A 14,200-nucleotide genomic window follows, 5' to 3' on the forward strand; every position below is an offset into this window, starting at 1 on the left:
CGCCCGACTTTTTAATTTAAAAAAAAGTTGCCAATCCCAAGAGACTCCGATGCAAAACCCAGAAAAAGCAAAGAGAGACACGACTAAAGGTAAAGCCCCTCCCCCCCCCCCCGTGATTTTACCGTAGACTTGTTGTATATCGCCCCCTTGTGGCTTTATTTCCATAACACACCCAGGTCTGTATATGTCAGTGATGGCGAACCTTTTAGAGCCTGAGCGCCCAAACTTCAACCAAAAGCCACTTATTTATAGCAAAGTGCCAGCACGGCAATTTAAGCAGTAATTTATTTCTCCTTGTTCTTTGACAACTTTCAATTGTTCAGACTCCTAAAGACACCAACGCAGTTGAACGGAGGAGGGCAAATCCATCTATCATTGTAGGAAGATTCTCCAGGAAGATTCTTTGAGTCCTGTCTGGTGAATTTCATGCTGGGGCGATGGCCCGGGTGCCCACAGAGAGGGCTCGGAGTGCCGCCTCTGGCACCAGTGCCATAGGTTCGCCACCACTGGTATATGTGATGCTTGTGCTTGTACTCCCAGTGCTGTTGGGGAATAACTACGTGTGGACAGGATTCTTTTAACTGGTTGTGATAAATATCATAACAAATAAAATATTATGGGGCACATTTATTAACGACCCGATTTGCATTTTTCCGTCGTGTTTTGGTATATTTTCCGCTTTGTGTCGAATTCCGCCGGGATTTTGGTGCACGCGATCGGATTTAGGCGCCGGGTTGTATGTGACGGAAATCGGGGGGCATGGCCGGTGGAAAACCCGTCAGATTCGGATTCGGCAAAACCGGCGTATTTCTAAAAAAAAATTGGTCGCACGCGCCATACTTACATGCACCAGGAAGAGATCAGTGAACTCCGACGCACCTCGGCGCAGCAGCGACACCTGGTGGGCATCGGGCGCAAGACCTTCACGAATCGCCGGAAGAATGGACCGGGTAAGTAAATGTGCCCCCTAGTGTCTTAATAAATTATAAATTGTTGGTTTTGTTCGTGTAGTTTTGCCCTCCATGTAATGGAGAATAATAGGTTATATATTCAAATAAAAAGCAAAAAACTAGTTTGTCGAATATTTGGCATATTTAGTCACAGTCAGTGGAGTCACTAGAAGCTGATGGCGCCCAGGGCTAAGTCTGTGCCAGGACCCCGACTATAATGCTGGGTTTATAGCACTAGTGTTCTCCTATGGGAAAGTGACACCTTGTCGCCCCTTTAAGCCTCTTGGGCCCGGTTATGATCTCACCCTCAAATTACTCCCCTTGTAATTATAATTAATAATTCCTTTATTTATATAGCGCACACAGATTACAAAGCGCTGCACAGAACTTGTCACATTAGTTCCTGTCCCCAATGGGGCTCACAATCTTATCAACCTACCAGTATGTTATGGAGTGTGGGAGGAAACCAGAGGACCCGGAGGAAACCCACACAAACACACACAGTACATTTATGTTTTCATGGTTCCCTCTGTGACCTGTAGTCCCCACAGCCGGCAGCATTCATGCAACCCCCAACCAGGAATCTCTGACCATCTTGCTTGACTGTAGGAGAATCTTGTCCAGTCCTCACTTGGCGTCTTCCACACGTCTGACGCATCTCATCAAATCTCAGAGCACAGGATGCGCCCACAGTAATCCATATCCTTGACCTTCTTGTCTTCAGCGATCTGTTTGCGGACTTCTTTCCTTATCTTTTGGAAGAAGTTTCCTTGTGGGGGCAATGTGATGAGGTGCAGGGGTGTGTGGTCTGAGCACTGACAGGGTGCCCCCCACCCATAAAGGCACAGCAGCAGTGCCCGCAGCGCTCATACATCTACTTAGACCACATACAACAACTAGATGTGTTATAATAGCAGAATTTTTTATTTGCTGCTGATATTATGAGACTGTTGAAATAATAATCACTTACTGACCCGGAGCCGGATCGGCCCCTTTAATATGGCATCGTCCAAACATAGATAACCGCACAGAAAACCGTTACTTCACCATTGTGGGGCGACTCGGGGTCGGACACAGCTTTATTGAAACCGTTAATAATTTCACCATTTCTTTACTTGAATATATACACACTATTAACCCTTCCACTTAATATACCATGAGGTACCCCCCTGTATGCCTGCCGTATGTAAGGGTATGTTGGGCAGTGTAACCCCTGAAAAAAACACCCACCGTGACAAAAATATACAAAAAAACGATATAAAAGGAGGGAGGGAAAACCGATGGGCGATTCTCTGCCGTACAGAGTACTCAGGCATCTGACCATCTTCTGTACCGCCCACGTTACTAGCCCCACCCCCAGCCCATGTCCCTCTCATACATGAAGATGAGAGAGGGAAAAGCAACCTTCAATTAAAGGGGCCACACCCTGTCCTGACTGCCGCCACCTCTGAGCGGTCATTAGCCTTAATCCGTTGGGCTATCAAAACTACTCGATACCAAAAACAATACTGAAATTCTATGGGTGTGTACCTGGTCAGCTTACTGACAGCCAAACAGAGGTGAGCACGGCGCTGTGCAGTCTCATGTGAGCAGAGACCCCGCTGAGCTCTCAGGTCCATGCACCCAGTCAGTAATCCAGATCCTCCGTACTGCATCGAGGTCCTTGCTCAAGCACCAACATCTCCGGCTCTTGGTGTGCAAGAAAGAGATTGTTCTATAGCAGCATCTAAACCACCACCAGGGATAAGTAATATGGTTCATAGATGCCAGTACAACTAAGGAGAGGTAGACAGCTCTATCTCCTCTCTTCACACTAAGACCACGGCCACGGCTCAATCAGTCCTGGGTGTGGACACAATGACACAAGCCGGAGGTGACTTGGAAGTGTTCGACCACTCGTAGTCCTAATCACTTCCTGCCTTACAATAACATTTCAGCTCACATTTTTTAGTATTGAAATATTGCTTTTCCCTGGTATCAAACTGTTTAGAAGAGGAAAGTACAAAATATATTAAGATTTATCCCACCACTGAGGTGTCCTAGACTGTATCCAACTACTGAGGTGTTCTTGACTGTCTCCAACCACTGATGTCTCCTAGACTGTCTCCAACCCCTGAGATGTCCTAGACTGTATCCCACCACTGATGTGTCCTAGACTGTATCCAACCACTGATGTCTCCTAGACTGTATCCAACCACTGATGCCTCCTAGACTGTATCCAACCACTGATGTCTCCTAGACCATATCCAACCACTGGTGTCTCCTAGACAGTATCCAACCACTGGTGTCTCTTGGACTGTATCCCACCACTGAGGTGTCCTAGACTGTATCCACCGCTGATGTCTACTAGACTGTATCCCACCACTGATGTCTCCTAGACTGTATCCCACCAAATATGTCTCCTAGACTGTATCCCACCACTGATGTCTCCTAGACTGTATCCCACCACTGATGTCTCCTAGACTGTATCCAACCACTGATGTCTCCTAGACTGTATCCCACCACTGATGTCTCCTAGACTGTATCCCACCACTGATGTGTCCTAGACTGTATCCAACCACTGATGTCTCCTAGACTGTATCCCACCACTGATGTCTCCTAGACTGTATCCCACCACTGATGTCTCCTAGACTGTATCCCACCACTGATGTCTCCTAGACTGTATCCCACCACTGATGTCTCCTTGACTGTATCCCACCACTGATGTCTCCTAGACTGTATCCCACCACTGATGTCTCCTAGACTGTATCCCACCACTGAGGTGTCCTAGACTGTATCCAACCACTGAGGTGTCCTAGACTGTATCCAACCACTGGTGTCTCTTGGACTGTATCCCACCACTGAGGTGTCTTAGACTGTATCCACCGCTGATGTCTACTAGACTGTATCCCACCACTGATGTCTCCTAGACTGTATCCCACCAAATATGTGTCCTAGACTGTATCCCACCACTGATGTCTCCTAGACTGTATCCCACCACTGATGTCTCCTAGACTGTATCCCACCACTGATGTCTCCTAGACTGTATCCCACTACTGATGTCTCCTAGACTGTATCCCACCACTGATGTCTCCTAGACTGTATCCATCCACTGATGTCTCCAAGACTGTATCCCACCACTGATGTCTCCTAGACTGTATCCCACCACTGAGGTGTCCTAGACTGTATCCCACCACTGAGGTGTCCTAGACTGTATCCCACCACTGATGTCTCCTAGACTGTATCCCACCACTGATGTGTCCTAGACCGTATCCAACCACTGATGTGTCCCATACTGTATCCCACCACTGAGGTGCCCTAGACTGTATCCTACCACTGATGTCTCCTAGACTGTATCCCACCACTGATGTCTCCTAGGCTGTCTCCAACCACTGAGGTGTCCTAGACTGTATCCACCGCTGATGTCTACTAGACTGTATCCCACCACTGATGTCTCCTAGACTGTATCCCACCAAATATGTCTCCTAGACTGTATCCCACCACTGATGTCTCCTAGACTGTATCCCACCACTGATGTCTCCTAGACTGTATCCAACCACTGATGTCTCCTAGACTGTATCCCACCACTGATGTCTCCTAGACTGTATCCCACCACTGATGTGTCCTAGACTGTATCCAACCACTGATGTCTCCTAGACTGTATCCCACCACTGATGTCTCCTAGACTGTATCCCACCACTGATGTCTCCTAGACTGTATCCCACCACTGATGTCTCCTAGACTGTATCCCACCACTGATGTCTCCTTGACTGTATCCCACCACTGATGTCTCCTAGACTGTATCCCACCACTGATGTCTCCTAGACTGTATCCCACCACTGAGGTGTCCTAGACTGTATCCAACCACTGAGGTGTCCTAGACTGTATCCAACCACTGGTGTCTCTTGGACTGTATCCCACCACTGAGGTGTCCTAGACTGTATCCACCGCTGATGTCTACTAGACTGTATCCCACCACTGATGTCTCCTAGACTGTATCCCACCAAATATGTGTCCTAGACTGTATCCCACCACTGATGTCTCCTAGACTGTATCCCACCACTGATGTCTCCTAGACTGTATCCCACCACTGATGTCTCCTAGACTGTATCCCACCACTGATGTCTCCTAGACTGTATCCCACTACTGATGTCTCCTAGACTGTATCCCACCACTGATGTCTCCTAGACTGTATCCATCCACTGATGTCTCCAAGACTGTATCCCACCACTGATGTCTCCTAGACTGTATCCCACCACTGAGGTGTCCTAGACTGTATCCCACCACTGAGGTGTCCTAGACTGTATCCCACCACTGATGTCTCCTAGACTGTATCCCACCACTGATGTGTCCTAGACCGTATCCAACCACTGATGTGTCCCATACTGTATCCCACCACTGAGGTGCCCTAGACTGTATCCTACCACTGATGTCTCCTAGACTGTATCCCACCACTGATGTCTCCTAGGCTGTCTCCAACCACTGAGGTGTCCTAGACTGTATCTAACCACTGAGATGTCCTTGACTGTATCCAACCACTGATGTCTCCTAGACTGTATCTAACCACTGAAATGTCTCCTAGACTGTATCCAGCACTGAGGTGTCCTAGACTGTATCCTACCACTGATGTCTCCTAGACTGTATCCCACCACTGATGTCTCCTAGACTGTATCCCACCACTGAGGTGTCCTAGACTGTATCCCACCACTGATATCTCCTGGACTGTATCCCACCACTGATGTCTCCTGGACTGTCTCCAACCACTGATGTGTCCTAGACTGTATCCAACCACTGATATGTCCTTGACTGTATCCCACCACTGATGTCTCCTAGACTGTATCCCACCACTGATGTCTCCTAGACTGTATCCAACCACTGATGTCTCCTAGACTGTATCCAACCACTGATGTCTCCTAGACTGTATCCAACCACTGATATGTCCTTGACTGTATCCCACCACTGAGGTGTCCTAGACTGTATCCCACCACTGATGTCTCCTAGACTGTATCCCACCACTGATTTCTCCTAGACTGTATCCCAACACTGAGGTGTCCTAGACTGTATCCCACCACTGACGTCTCCTAGACTGTATCCCACCACTGAGGTGTCCTTGACTGTATCCAACCACTGAGGTGTCCTTGACTGTATCCAACCACTGAGGTGTCCTTGACTGTATCCAACCACTGAGATGTCCTAGACTGTATCCAACCACTGAGATGTCCTAGACTGTATCCAACTACTGTGATTCAACCTTAACTGTTTCCAACCTATGGTAAATCCTATAAAGAGGTTCTTCCTGGAACTTTCGATCAAAATTACTTTGTTGATATGAGCATCATGAGAAAAGAAATCTGATGCGTATTGGGCAAACCTATTCTCTTGGTAGTGATGAGTGTACCCGTTAAAATTTTAAACCCCCTCTCTGTGCCATCCACGATCGTGCAGAAAGTGGCCGCGCCTGGGGTTTAGCCATTTAAAGAGGTAACACCCATGATAGGTACCAGCTTCAAGTCCGGGGGCGTTAAAGCTGCTGGGGGGGGGGACTGGTATTATCCACCAAAGCCTCTGTAGGTAGACCATTAAAAACCTGAATAAATGTGTAAAAAAGGGGAAGAAATACAAATCTGTCCAGAAATGGGGGAGCAGTGTAAGGGAGGATCCTCAGGTGTCATGTGATCAGTCACCCTGACTAGTGTGCAGGGGTGCAACAACTGGGGTAGCAGCCATAGGAAGCCCGGCCACCTGACCCACCACACTAAAGAATGTATAGAGCTGTACATTGTATTGTATTGTACTGTGTATATAAAGTGCACATCTTCCTAAGTACACAGCTGCGCCACGAGCTCAGGAAAGATGTGTCAGAAAGGGGGGGGGGGCAAGACTAGGGATCCCTCACCGCTACTTACTAACATCTACTTACCTTGTGTGATCAGCAGCTATAAGACCAAGGGATAAGAAGACTGCCTGACTAAGTATATGCATGTGTGTGTGTGTGAGTGTATACATATATGTGTGTGTATGAGTGTATACATATATGTGTGTATGAGTGTATACATATATGTGTGTATGAGTGTATACATATATGTGTGTATGAGTGTATACATATATGTGTGTATGAGTGTATACATATATGTGTGTATGAGTGTATACATCTATGTGTGTATGAGTGTATACATCTATGTGTGTGTATGAGTGTATACATATATGTGTGTATGAGTGTATATATAGATGTGTGTATGAGTGTATACATCTATGTGTGTATGAGTGTATACATCTATGTGTGTATGAGTGTATACATCTATGTGTGTATGAGTGTATACATCGATGTGTGTATATGAGTGTATACATCTATGTGTGTATATGAGTGTATACATCTATGTGTGTATATAAGTGTATACATCTATGTGTGTATATGAGTGTATACATCTATGTGTGTATGAGTGTATACATCTATGTGTGTGTATGAGTGTATACATCTATGTGTGTATGAGTGTATACATCTATGTGTGTGTATGAGTGTATACATCTATGTGTGTATGAGTGTATACATATATGTGTGTATGAGTGTATACATATATGTGTGTATGAGTGTATACATATATGCGTGTATGAGTGTATACATATATGTGTGTATGAGTGTATACATATATGCGTGTGTATGAGTGTATACATATATGTGTGTATGACTGTATACATCTATGTGTGTATGAGTGTATACATCTATGTGTGTGTATATGCTGTATGTGTGTATTTATGTTTATGCTGTGTGTATACTGTATGTGTCTGTATATAATGTATGTGTGCATGTAGTGTGAATAAGCTTAGTGTATGTTTATGCTGTATGTGTGTATATGTCTGTAGGTTCTGTGTGTGTGTGTTTATGCTGTATATATATATATAGTTGTATTTGTGTACATTATAGGCTGTATGCATGTACATATATATGATCTGTGCTGTGTATATACTGTATGTATACAATGTATATATACTATAGATGTGTATACAATGCTTATCTACAGTATAGTATGTGTGCAGATTTGATGTGTATATACTGTATGTGTCTGTATATACTGTGAGTAGGAGTATAGAGGGCGGGTATGGGGGTATGCTCCTACTACAGTCAGCCCCCAGGAGGCCCCACGTCTCTTGCAGATGTGAGATAACTGCTGCCTGGTCTCTTACGTCTGGGCTCGTCGCATTCTTTGTCTGTAGAAGGAAGGAAGGAAGTGCACGAGAAAGTGAAAGTAAATTCCGTCCTTTAGTAAACTCCGCACATGTTACAGAGATGAGAAGTGGTGGAGGAGATTCCGGGGCGAGACACTGAGTGGGGACAGACCGGGCACCGGATCTACCGGGGATTGTCAGCGACGCTACTGTGTGCACGGTGAGATCTTCTCTCTCCTCTCTTCTCTCTTCCCTCTTCCTCTCTGACTTCCTCTCATCTTGAGAAGACACAAACCTCCAGATACAGGCGGTCCCCGGGTTACATACAAGATAGGGTCTGTAGGTTTGTTCTTAAGTTGAATTTGTATGTAAGTCGGAACTGTATATTTTATCATTGTAACTCCAGACAGAACTTTTTTGGTCTCTGTGACAATTGGATTTTAAAAATGTTGGGTTGTCATAAGAACCAGGATTAACACTAAAGCTTCATTACAGACGCCTGTGATAACTGTTACAGCTGATTATTGTAGCCTAGGACTAAAGTGCAATAAATTACCAACATCCAGAGGTCCGTTTGTAACTAGGGGTCGTATGTAACTCGAGTGTTCTTAAGTAGGGGACCGCCTGTACTGGAGAGTAACAGGACACGGAGCGACACGTTACTGAAAGTGTGAATCAAGGAAACTTTTCAGGAGATTTTATTCATTAGATTTTTTGCTTTTTTATACGTTTATATTTATTACTAAATATCAGCACAAGCCACTAGATATTGCTTAGAAGTTACCTTTATTATAAATGTATATTATAACATTGTGTCTGCCATGAAATATTACAATAGTGATTTACATAGATACTTCACCAGTACATAAATACAGCACCAGCATGGGGTCTAATACATCAGTACAGCACTAGAACCAAGCTTCATACAGAAACAGAGGTCCCTATATACATATATACAGTGTCCCAAATGATTTTACATATGTGCAGAGCTCAATAATTTACATGTATACAGAACCCTATAATTGATTAAATGAAGTCCCCCCTTATTAATTCACACTGTGCCCCTGTAATAAATATAAAGAGATACGGTGCCCCCTGTAATAGCTATATACTGTGCCCCCTGTAATAGCTATATACTGTGCCCCCTGTGATAGCTAAATACTGTGCCCCCTGTCATGGCTATATACTGTGCCCCCCGTGATAGCTGTATACTGTGCCCCCCGTGATAGCTGTATACTGTGCCCCCCGTGATAGCTGTATACTGTGCCCCCTGTGATAGCTATATACTGTGCCCCCTGTAATAGCTATATACTGTCCCCCTGTAATAGCTATATACTGTGCCCCCTGTGTAAGCTATATACTGTGCCCCCTGTAATAGCTATATACTGTGCCTCCTGTATAAGCTATATACTGTCCCCCTGTAATAGCTATATACTGTGCCTCCTGTGTAAGCTATATACTGTGCCCCCTGTAATAGCTATATACTGTGCCTCCTGTATAAGCTATATACTGTGCCCCCTGTGATAGCTGTATACGGTGCCCCCTGTAATAGCTATATACTGTGCCCCCTGTAATAGCTATATACTGTGCCCCCTGTAATAGCTATATACTGTGTCCCCTGTAATAGCTATATACTGTCCCCCCCGTGATAGCTGTATACTGTGCCCCCTGTAATAGCTGTATACTGTGCCTCCTGTATAAGCTATATACTGTGCCCCCTGTAATAGCTATATACTGTCCCCCCCGTGATAGCTGTATACTGTGCCCCCTGTAATAGCTATATACTGTGCCCCCCATGATAGCTGTATACTGTGCCCCCTGTAATAGCTATATACTGTCCCCCCCGTGATAGCTGTATACTGTGCCCCCTGTAATAGCTATATACTCTGCCCCCTGTAATAGCTATATACTGTGCCCCCCGTGATAGCTGTATGCTGTGCCCCCTGTAATAGCTATATACTGTGCCCCCTGTGATAGCTATATACTGTGCCCCCCCCCCCGTGATAGCTGTATACTGTGCCCCTTGTAATAGCTGTATACTGTGCCCCCTGTAATAGCTGTATACTGTGCCCCCTGTAATAGCTATATACTGTGCCCCTGTGATAGCTGTATACTGTGCCCCCTGTGATAGCTATATACTGTGCCCCCTGTAATAGCTATATACTGTGCCCCCTGTAATAGCTGTATACTGTGCCCCCTGTAATAGCTATATACTGTGCCCCTGTGATAGCTGTATACTGTGCCCCCTGTGATAGCTATATACTTTGCCCCCCGTGATAGCTATATACTGTGCCTCCTGTATAAGCTATATACTGTGCCCCCTGTGATAGCTATATACTGTGCCCCCTGTGATAGCTATATACTGTGCCTCCTGTATAAGCTATATACTGTGCCCCCTGTGATAGCTGTATACTGTCCCCCCCGTGATAGCTGTATACTGTGCCCCCTGTATAAGCTATATACTGTGCCCCCTGTGATAGCTATATATTGTGCCCCCTGTGATAGCTATATACTGTGCCCCCTGTAATAGCTGTATACTGTGCCCCCTGTAATAGCTATATACTGTGCCCCCCATGATAGCTGTATACTGTGCCCCCTGTAATAGCTATATACTGTCCCCCCCGTGATAGCTGTATACTGTGCCCCCTGTAATAGCTATATACTCTGCCCCCTGTAATAGCTATATACTGTGCCCCCCGTGATAGCTGTATGCTGTGCCCCCTGTAATAGCTATATACTGTGCCCCCTGTGATAGCTATATACTATGCCCCCCCCCCCGTGATAGCTGTATACTGTGCCCCTTGTAATAGCTGTATACTGTGCCCCCTGTAATAGCTGTATACTGTGCCCCCTGTAATAGCTATATACTGTGCCCCTGTGATAGCTGTATACTGTGCCCCCTGTGATAGCTATATACTGTGCCCCCTGTAATAGCTATATACTGTGCCCCCTGTAATAGCTGTATACTGTGCCCCCTGTAATAGCTATATACTGTGCCCCTGTGATAGCTGTATACTGTGCCCCCTGTGATAGCTATATACTTTGCCCCCCGTGATAGCTATATACTGTGCCTCCTGTATAAGCTATATACTGTGCCCCCTGTGATAGCTATATACTGTGCCCCCTGTGATAGCTATATACTGTGCCTCCTGTATAAGCTATATACTGTGCCCCCTGTGATAGCTGTATACTGTCCCCCCCGTGATAGCTGTATACTGTGCCCCCTGTATAAGCTATATACTGTGCCCCCTGTGATAGCTATATATTGTGCCCCCTGTGATAGCTATATACTGTGCCCCCTGTAATAGCTATATACTGTGCCCCCTGTGATAGCTATATACTGTGCCCCCTGTGATAGCTATATACTGTGCCCCCTGTAATAGCTATATACTGTGCCCCCTGTAATAGCTATATACTGTGACCCCTGTGATAGCTGTATACTGTGCCCCTGTAATAGCTATATACTGTGCCCCCTGTAATAGCTATATACTGTGCCCCCTGTAATAGCTGTATACTGTGCCCCCTGTAATAGCTGTATACTGTGCCCCCTGTGATAGCTATATACTGTGCCCCCTGTGATAGCTGTATACTGTGCCCCCTGTAATAGCTATATACTGTGCCCCCCGTGATAGCTGTATACTGTGCCCCCTGTAATAGCTGTATACTGTGCCCCCTGTGATAGCTATATACTGTGCCCCCTGTGATAGCTGTATACTGTGCCCCCTGTAATAGCTATATACTGTGCCCCCTGTGAAAGCTGTATACTGTGCCCCCTGTAATAGCTGTATACTGTGCCCCCTGTAATAGCTATATACTGTCCCCCTGTAATAGCTATATACTGTGCCCCCTGTGAAAGCTGTATACTGTGCCCCCTGTAATAGCTATATACTGTCCCCCCCGTGATAGCTGTATACTGTGCCCCCTGTAATAGCTATATACTCTGCCCCCTGTAATAGCTATATACTGTGCCCCCCGTGATAGCTGTATGCTGTGCCCCCTGTAATAGCTATATACTGTGCCCCCTGTGATAGCTATATACTGTGCCCCCCCCCCCCGTGATAGCTGTATACTGTGCCCCTTGTAATAGCTGTATACTGTGCCCCCTGTAATAGCTGTATACTGTGCCCCCTGTAATAGCTATATACTGTGCCCCTGTGATAGCTGTATACTGTGCCCCCTGTGATAGCTATATACTGTGCCCCCTGTAATAGCTATATACTGTGCCCCCTGTAATAGCTGTATACTGTGCCCCCTGTAATAGCAATATACTGTGCCCCTGTGATAGCTGTATACTGTGCCCCCTGTGATAGCTATATACTTTGCCCCCCGTGATAGCTATATACTGTGCCTCCTGTATAAGCTATATACTGTGCCCCCTGTGATAGCTATATATTGTGCCCCCTGTGATAGCTATATACTGTGCCCCCTGTAATAGCTATATACTGTGCCCCCTGTGATAGCTATATACTGTGCCCCCTGTGATAGCTATATACTGTGCCCCCTGTAATAGCTATATACTGTGACCCCTGTGATAGCTGTATACTGTGCCCCTGTAATAGCTATATACTGTGCCCCCTGTAATAGCTATATACTGTGCCCCCTGTGAAAGCTGTATACTGTGCCCCCTGTAATAGCTGTATACTGTGCCCCCTGTAATAGCTGTATACTGTGCCCCCTGTGATAGCTATATACTGTGCCCCCTGTGATAGCTGTATACTGTGCCCCCTGTAATAGCTATATACTGTGCCCCCCGTGATAGCTGTATACTGTGCCCCCTGTAATAGCTGTATACTGTGCCCCCTGTGATAGCTATATACTGTGCCCCCTGTGATAGCTGTATACTGTGCCCCCTGTAATAGCTATATACTGTGCCCCCTGTGAAAGCTGTATACTGTGCCCCCTGTAATAGCTGTATACTGTGCCCCCTGTAATAGCTATATACTGTCCCCCTGTAATAGCTATATACTGTGCCCCCTGTAATAGCTTTATACTGTGCCCCCTGTGATAGCTGTATACTGTGCCCCCTGTGAAAGCTATATACTGTGCCCCCTGTAATAGCTTTATACTGTGCCCCCTGTGATAGCTATATACTGTGCCCCCTGTAATAGCTTTATACTGTGCCCCCTGTGAAAGCTGTATACTGTGCCCCCTGTCATAGCTATATACTGTGCCCCCTGTAATAGCTTTATACTGTGCCCCCTGTGAAAGCTGTATACTGTGCCCCCTGTCATAGCTATATACTGTGCCCCACTTCCCCCAGTTTATATGTACCCAGCACTTCTCCCTAGTATATATGTACCAGGCACCCTGTTCCCCAGGATATAGATCTCCAACACATTGCCCCCAGTGCTGTGCCCTCTGATAATCAATTGTAAGCCTGTCTTACACAATTCAGTTGATTACCTTCCCCTGTCATGGACCTGCTGTCAGGCTGCGGGACCCTTCCATTCCTGGACCCTGTCGTGGTCGCACACTCTGTCACCATGATCGGTATGCCGCTGTCCATTTCCAGTTAACTGCTTCTGGTCCAAATACACACCTACCAACTTTTGGAGGAGATTATTATTATTATTATTAGTAGTAGTAGTATAGGGACAAAACAGGCAGCGTGTAAATTTTTCTCCCCTAAGCCACACTCTTTGCCCCATCCCTTACCCAACACAGTATAATTACCCTCTAACTGCCTCCACCTCCCTGTATATATGTACCTAGCTATCTTCCCCCTGTATATATGTACCCAGCACTCTTCTCCCATTATATAGGGTCATGCAGCACTCTTACCCCAGTATATATGTATCCAGCACTCTTCTCCCCTAAGCCACACTCTTTGCCCCATCCTTTACCCAACACAGTATAATTACCCCCTAACTGCCTCCACCTCCCTGTTGCATTGTGTCCCCCAGTTTACTGTCACATTGTAGCCCCTCTGATATTCTGTCCCCAGCTCCCCTTCATATAGTATTAAAGCCCCCCAGCAGCTCCCTCTCATATTGTGCCCTTACCAGTAGCTCACCCACTTATTGTACCCCCTATTTAGTGTGCCAACAGGCAGCACCACATCCTATTGTGCCCCCCACACTACAGCTCCCCTGTTATTTTGCCCCCGC

The 14,200-nt window shown here is 46.0% G+C and overlaps 1 protein-coding gene across 3 annotated transcripts in view; it reads left to right on the forward strand.

Moving 5' to 3' along the window:
* The first annotated feature begins 8,173 nt into the window (after positions 1 to 8,173).
* LOC140128358 (NACHT, LRR and PYD domains-containing protein 12-like) overlaps positions 8,174 to 14,200 on the forward strand; it is a 118,429-nt gene continuing 112,402 nt past the window's right edge. For all 3 annotated transcript variants that reach the window (XM_072149996.1, XM_072149998.1, XM_072149999.1), the window contains exon 1: positions 8,174 to 8,313. The gene's annotated coding sequence lies outside the window, so the exon portion shown is untranslated. The remainder of the gene's footprint in view (positions 8,314 to 14,200) is intronic.

Source organism: Engystomops pustulosus, chromosome 4, assembly GCF_040894005.1.
Source record: "Engystomops pustulosus chromosome 4, aEngPut4.maternal, whole genome shotgun sequence".
Classification (NCBI taxonomy): Eukaryota; Metazoa; Chordata; class Amphibia; order Anura; family Leptodactylidae; genus Engystomops; species Engystomops pustulosus.